We start from the raw sequence: 6,000 nt of genomic DNA, 5'->3' as shown, positions 1-6,000 counted from the left end.
CTTCTGAAATAAAAGTAGATCTGATAAAAATGTGGGTTTTGTTCTGAGTGTTTGTTTTGTTTCACTAATTTTTACAGTTTGGTCAACAGAACCTTAAGAAAAGGGAGAAAAATGTTTTAAGAAGTTTACCAGTTTTCAGACTGCCTCAGAGGAAGCATTTGGCAGTCTGACAGGGGTGTAAATCAGCAGGTGGGCACCTCAGACACCTCTGGCCAAAACTGGGCCATGCGGTGTGGGAGGAATCCTGAGCCGTTTGTGAGCAGATTTCCCTGTGTCCCCATCATGGCCCTCTTTGCCCTTAACACACCAGTGCTGGAGACGGAGACTGGTATGCAGGACAGCTCTGCCTGGGCACCGTCACGTGGATGCCAGAGCCTCACCAGCTGCCCTTGGCCGTTCAGCTTCCTGTCCTCTCATGTGTGTGCTTAGTCACTCAGTCGTGTCCGACTCTTTGGGACCCCATGGACTGCACAGCCCACCAGGCTTCTCTGTCCATGGGGATTCTCCAGGTAAAAATCCAGGAGTGGGTTGCCGTGCCCTCCTCCAGGGGATCTTCCCAACCCAGGGATCGAACCCAGGTCTCCTGCATTGCAGGCAGATTCTTTACCAACTGAGCCACCAGGGAAGCCCTGTCCTCGGGCTCAGGAGGATAGATCTTGAGCAGATAGATTTAGTCCTCCACAGCCACAGCGTTGTCACTGATCTTGAATTTTGATGACGGTATATGTCCATTCACAAACTTGTCTGTATGCATTCTATACCTCCAGCCCCACTCTGTGCATCTCCTGCCCTCAGAAGAGGTTCAGAGCAGTCCATTTCAGTGCCCTGATGCTGAGTTCAGAAGGTCTAGAAGTACCTGTGACTGATTCATGTTGATGTATGGCAGAAACCAGCTCAATATTATAAAGTAGTTATCCTCCAATGAAGAAAAAAATCAAACTAGGAGTTGGATTTTTTTCAACAGGATTGCGGTTTGCCCTTAAATATGTATATATACAATTATTTGTGTAGAATGTCTGAGAATTTGAGATTTTGTGTAAAATCTGTGCTGTCATCTCATGTTCTCTCTGTTGTTTTGTTTTTTTAACCAAAGGAACTGAAAATGTTCTTCATACTTAGTGCAAGTAAAGTACACTTTTGCATATTAAAAGGAAAAAGGTCTAGAAGGATAAAATCGGCATGAAGTAAATGAGAGTCCAGAAGAAGCACGAGGAAATGCTATGCTTCGTACGGGGGAGGGTGGGTGAGGCACCGGGTCCAGGCCCGGAGACGAGGAGGCCTGCCTACCAGAGCGTGGGCCTGAGCCGGGGTGGGAAACAGCTGAACTACAGGCCACTGACAAGTTAGGGAGGACCCTGATACTGTCCTGGGTCAGGTTGCGGGAGCCACCAGCTGTTTCTGACTGGCTCAAGACCTGTGATTTAGCAACATTGTGGCAGTTTGCCACGGCATCAACAGCATCTCTGCCTTCTTACAGTTAGGTCAGGGCTATGAGCTGGGCTTTAGCCAAGAAATTTTGGAAGACGTTCCAAACTTGGCACAAAACCATGGTCACCTGTTAAAGACATTGGAGGTCTGTGTCTGTAGAATTTTCCAGGCAAGAATACTGGAGTGGGCTGCCATTTCCTACTCCAGGAGATCTTCCCAGAACAGGGATTGAACCTGGGTCTCCTGCATTGGCAAGCAGATTCTTTACCGCAGAGCCACCAAGGAAGCCCCAAGGAAACCAATAGCCTGACCCTAAAAAAATGAAAACAACCAACACTGACTGTTGAAAGTCTAGTTAAGACTCTGCAGTGTGTCAGCCATCCTCCTCCTCTGCCCATCCTGCCATTGTGCATCAGCCACGCACCGTGTAGGGGCCAGGGACTTAACAGTGAACAAGGCAGACAAAATCTGTCCTGCTGGAGTCTACAGTCTAGTGGGGGACACAAAGACAATGCCAGGTAAATAAGTCCTGTGAAGAAAGGCTGGGGAAGGGTTGGGGTAGAAAGTGTGGGTGTGTGGGAATGAGTCGCTGGGGCAGGTATCAGCTGCGTAGAGCTGAATGAAGGAAGGAGCTGGCATGATGTCAGGAGAAGAGCTTTTGAGTAGAGGGAACAGCAGATGCAGAGAGGCCCAGAGGAGGCAACGAGACTGCTGGGCCTGCACAGTGGCAAGACACGGGGCTTGGGGGAGCAAAATGCTACCAAGAGCGGCGGTAGGAGTCAGGGTAGCCTGGCCCTGCAGGGCAGTAGTTCTCAGTGGGTGTAGGACTGCCCCTTGGGGGGCATCTTGGAAAGAGCTGGGGCAATCTGATCATCACTTTCAAGGGGCAGTGCTACTGTGATTTAGCAGGTGGCCCTGAAGGTGGACCATCATCCTGTGACATGCAGGACTGTCCTACCCAACAAGGAACTGACCCGCGTCCCACCAAAGTTTCAAATGTCTTGTTGGATGTTTGTGTAGATGGGGAAAAATCTGTTTCTAATTATTTTAGTGTAGAACACTATTATAAACACAAAGTTTTCTAGAAATGAAACTTCTGTATAAATAAGGGAAGACCGGACTTCTCTTCAAAACTTTACCAAGAGCTGGTATCCATTTTGGAAAATTCTGTCACCAAGAGCAGTGTCATTTCTGGAGTCTCCAATTGGGTTGCATCTGGACGGACACACTTCCTGCAGCCCTGTGTCACTAGCTGTGGGACATGCCTGGCACGAATTCTCTTCCATTCTATGTTCCCAACACAGAGAAGGGACGAGCTGAGACAGTCCTGATTACTGTATGAAGTTGCTTGCTGCACCAGGAGCTGGGGCTCCACCCTGTCTGCTGGGGTCTATTTGCATGTCCTGTAGACCTCTCCTCCTCCGCTATTTATTCCCAGTCCCTTGAGGGCTCAGGTTCTGAGGTTTTGTGTGTATTTTATCTTCTTGTGTGGGCATGTGGGCATCTTCTCATCTTAATTTTTTCTGCCTTGTGGAGCACTCTTTCTGCCCCTTTCTGATGTCTGTGTCAGAAGCTTTCTCTATCTCTTTTATACTTGAATAAAACCTTATTACACAAAAGCCCTGCGCGATCAAGCCTCATCACTGGCCCCAGATTGAATTATCCTCCGGAGGCCAAGAATCCCAGAGTCTTTTGTGGTTCAGCAGCAACCTTTTATCTTGAGGGCTTGTCCGGGATTCTTCAGGACAAGGTAAGGATGCTTGGAGCTCTAATTCTTTGTTCTCCTAGTGAACATGTTTTCTGCTATACTTTACTAACTCTACAGTGTGCTTGTGTGAATGAATGACATGCCTTGCGCAAAGCAAATGAGGAGCCCTACTCTGCGGTTCCACGGTGACCTCATATGGCTTATGGAAGAAACTCTGTCGGGGGTCAGAGAAGGCCATGGCAACCCACTCCAGTATTCTTGCCTGGAAAATCCCATGGATGGAGGAACCTGGTAGGCTACAGCCATGGGGTTGCAAAGAGTCGGACAAAACTGAGTGACTTCACTTTCACTTTCTGCCTTGGACTGGAGGCTCCTTTGGTTGTGAGGTGACGTGTCCCTGGCAGAACAGCTTCCTTAGACATCTTTCAACACAGGCCTTCCCAGGCCTGCAACCCAGCAAGGCAGGGCCACGTTCTGTCTCCTTTCACATGCATGCCAGGCTCACTGGCAAGTTGTTGTCCAGCTGAGGGCACCTCTCCTGTAGCCCTGCCTGCCCCTTCCCTCCTGGCCTTCTGGAAATTTCACCCACCAGTGTCCATCCTTCCTGTAAAGATAAGCCAGTTCTGAATTTGGCCACACCTGACTAAACTGGGGTGGGTGGCGGGAGGAGGGGAGCAGTGAACAGCTTCGTATTAACCTTGCAACTTAAGACAACAAGCCAGAGTGAGCATTCATGAACCGTGAAGTTTCCACCCATAAATCCATGGGTGCTTCCAGCACCTGCCTTTCTGCCTGCTCCCATCCCCAGCCACCTGTCAGCTAGAGGCTCGGTGTTAACAACAGCTAACAGAGACCCAGTCACAGGGATGAGGCCAGGCCCAGGACCGCAATTCCCAGAAGGCATGTGAAAGTGTGACAGCAAGCAGGCTATCTGGCAGGACACAAAGGCCGATACTCAGATGTGGAGCAAGGCAGGACCCTTCTTTGGTTGTCAGGGCCGCAGCTGGACTCAGCTTTGAGGTGTTTGGCCAGATAACACCATGTTATGAGCCAGAACCTTTTTATATGGAAGTGACAGACACCAAACTCTGACCACCTAAGACAATTCCACTAGTTTCCTGAAGCTGCTGTAACAAATTACCTAATCTTGGTGGCTTTAAATGACAGAAATTTATTCTCACAATTCTGAAGGCCAAAAGTCCAAAACCATGCTGTGAGCAGAGCTGCACTGCTCCCAGCTCTAGGGGAGAATCCGCTCCTGGCCTCCTCTAGGTGGCTGCCCACATTCCTTGGCTTGTGACCACCTCAGTCTTGTCTCTGCCTGTGTCTTCACAGCACCCTCTCTTCTGTGTGTATATCTAATCTCCCTCTGCCTTTCTTTAACAAAGGTGCACATAACTGCATTTATGGCCCCCTCTGATAATCCAGGATAAGTGCCTCCTCTCACTGTCCTTAACTCAATCACATCTTTTGCCACAGAAGGTAATATTCACTCTTTTTGCCTACATATAAGGTAATGTTCACAGGTCCCAGAGATTAGGATGAGGACATATCTTTGGAACCACCATTCAGCCCATTACAACAACAAAACCCTAGGAAAGTCAACAGCCCCAGAAGTGGCAAGATGATAGCCTCTGCAAGTCACAGGGCCTAGTCCTTCCTTTTGGCTTCTGTCTCCAGGGTGACTAGTTCCATGCCCCAGACAGCCTCAGCCTCCCAGCAGGAACATTCACTCTGGGGGAAAAAAAAAAAATAGAGAGCCAGGCTGACATGAGAGCCCTATGTATTTTCATTCTCCCCTTGCACCCAGTGAGGAAGCCTCTTTACCTTGCACACTGTCTGATGTTAAAGAGGCTCCATTTAATTAAACCCCATGCCTTGGTTGGAAAGAAGTACTGAAGGAAGATAACCAAGTGCCATGAACAATTTTGCTATTTTCTACTAAGTTCCATTCACTTTTATCTTCCCAATCTTTTGAAAGATATATGAATCTTTTGAAAGTTATATGCCTATACGTGGGTGCTAAGTTGCTTCAGTCATGTCCAACTCTTTGCAACCCTATGGACTGTAGCCCAGCAGGCTCCTCTGTCTATGGGATTCTCCATGCAAGAATACTGGAATGGGTTGCCATGCCCTCCTCCAGGGGATCTTCCCAACCCAGGGATTGAACCCAGGCCTCCCACATTGCAGGTGGATTCTCTACCATCTGAGCCACCAGGGAAACCAAAGGATACTGGAGTAGGTAGCCTATCCCTTCTCCAGGGGATCCCATATGCCCATATTTCACTCTAATTATCTGAGTAAAAAATGGAAGTAGTAGAGTTTATGACTTCCCTTGTGGCTCAGACAATGAAGAATCTGCCTGCAATGCAGGAGACCCAGCTTCAATCCCTAGGTTGGGAAGATCTCCTGGAGAAGGGAATGGCTACCCTCTCTAGCATTCTTGCCTGAAGAATTCCATGGACAGAGGAGCCTGGCGGGCTACAGTTCCTGGGGGGTCACAAAGAGTTAAATGTGACTGATCGACTAACACTTTCAGTAGAGTTTAACACACTCTCACATAAAGCAAATCACTTAATGGGTATTCAATCTGCACTTGGGCTACCATACAATGGTGGTAAACAGGGCAAGGCAATACTTTCACTTGCCTAGCCACCCCCGCTCCAAATGTCCATTCCCACACAGATATAGGTAGCTGAGAACATTCCTTCTCTATGAAGTGGTGACAGGGTAGACTCTGAGCTTTGCTCCGTCCAACATCCCTCCTTTTTCCCATTGAAAAATGTCCTACCCCTTCTTGGTGGGTGATCTTGGTGGACTGATGTCACTCTCTAGGCCACAAATACTGGGAAAGAGAAGTGCTT

Source organism: Capricornis sumatraensis, chromosome 15 (assembly GCF_032405125.1).
Source record: "Capricornis sumatraensis isolate serow.1 chromosome 15, serow.2, whole genome shotgun sequence".
Taxonomy (NCBI): Eukaryota; Metazoa; Chordata; class Mammalia; order Artiodactyla; family Bovidae; genus Capricornis; species Capricornis sumatraensis.
This window is presented reverse-complemented; position numbering follows the sequence as displayed.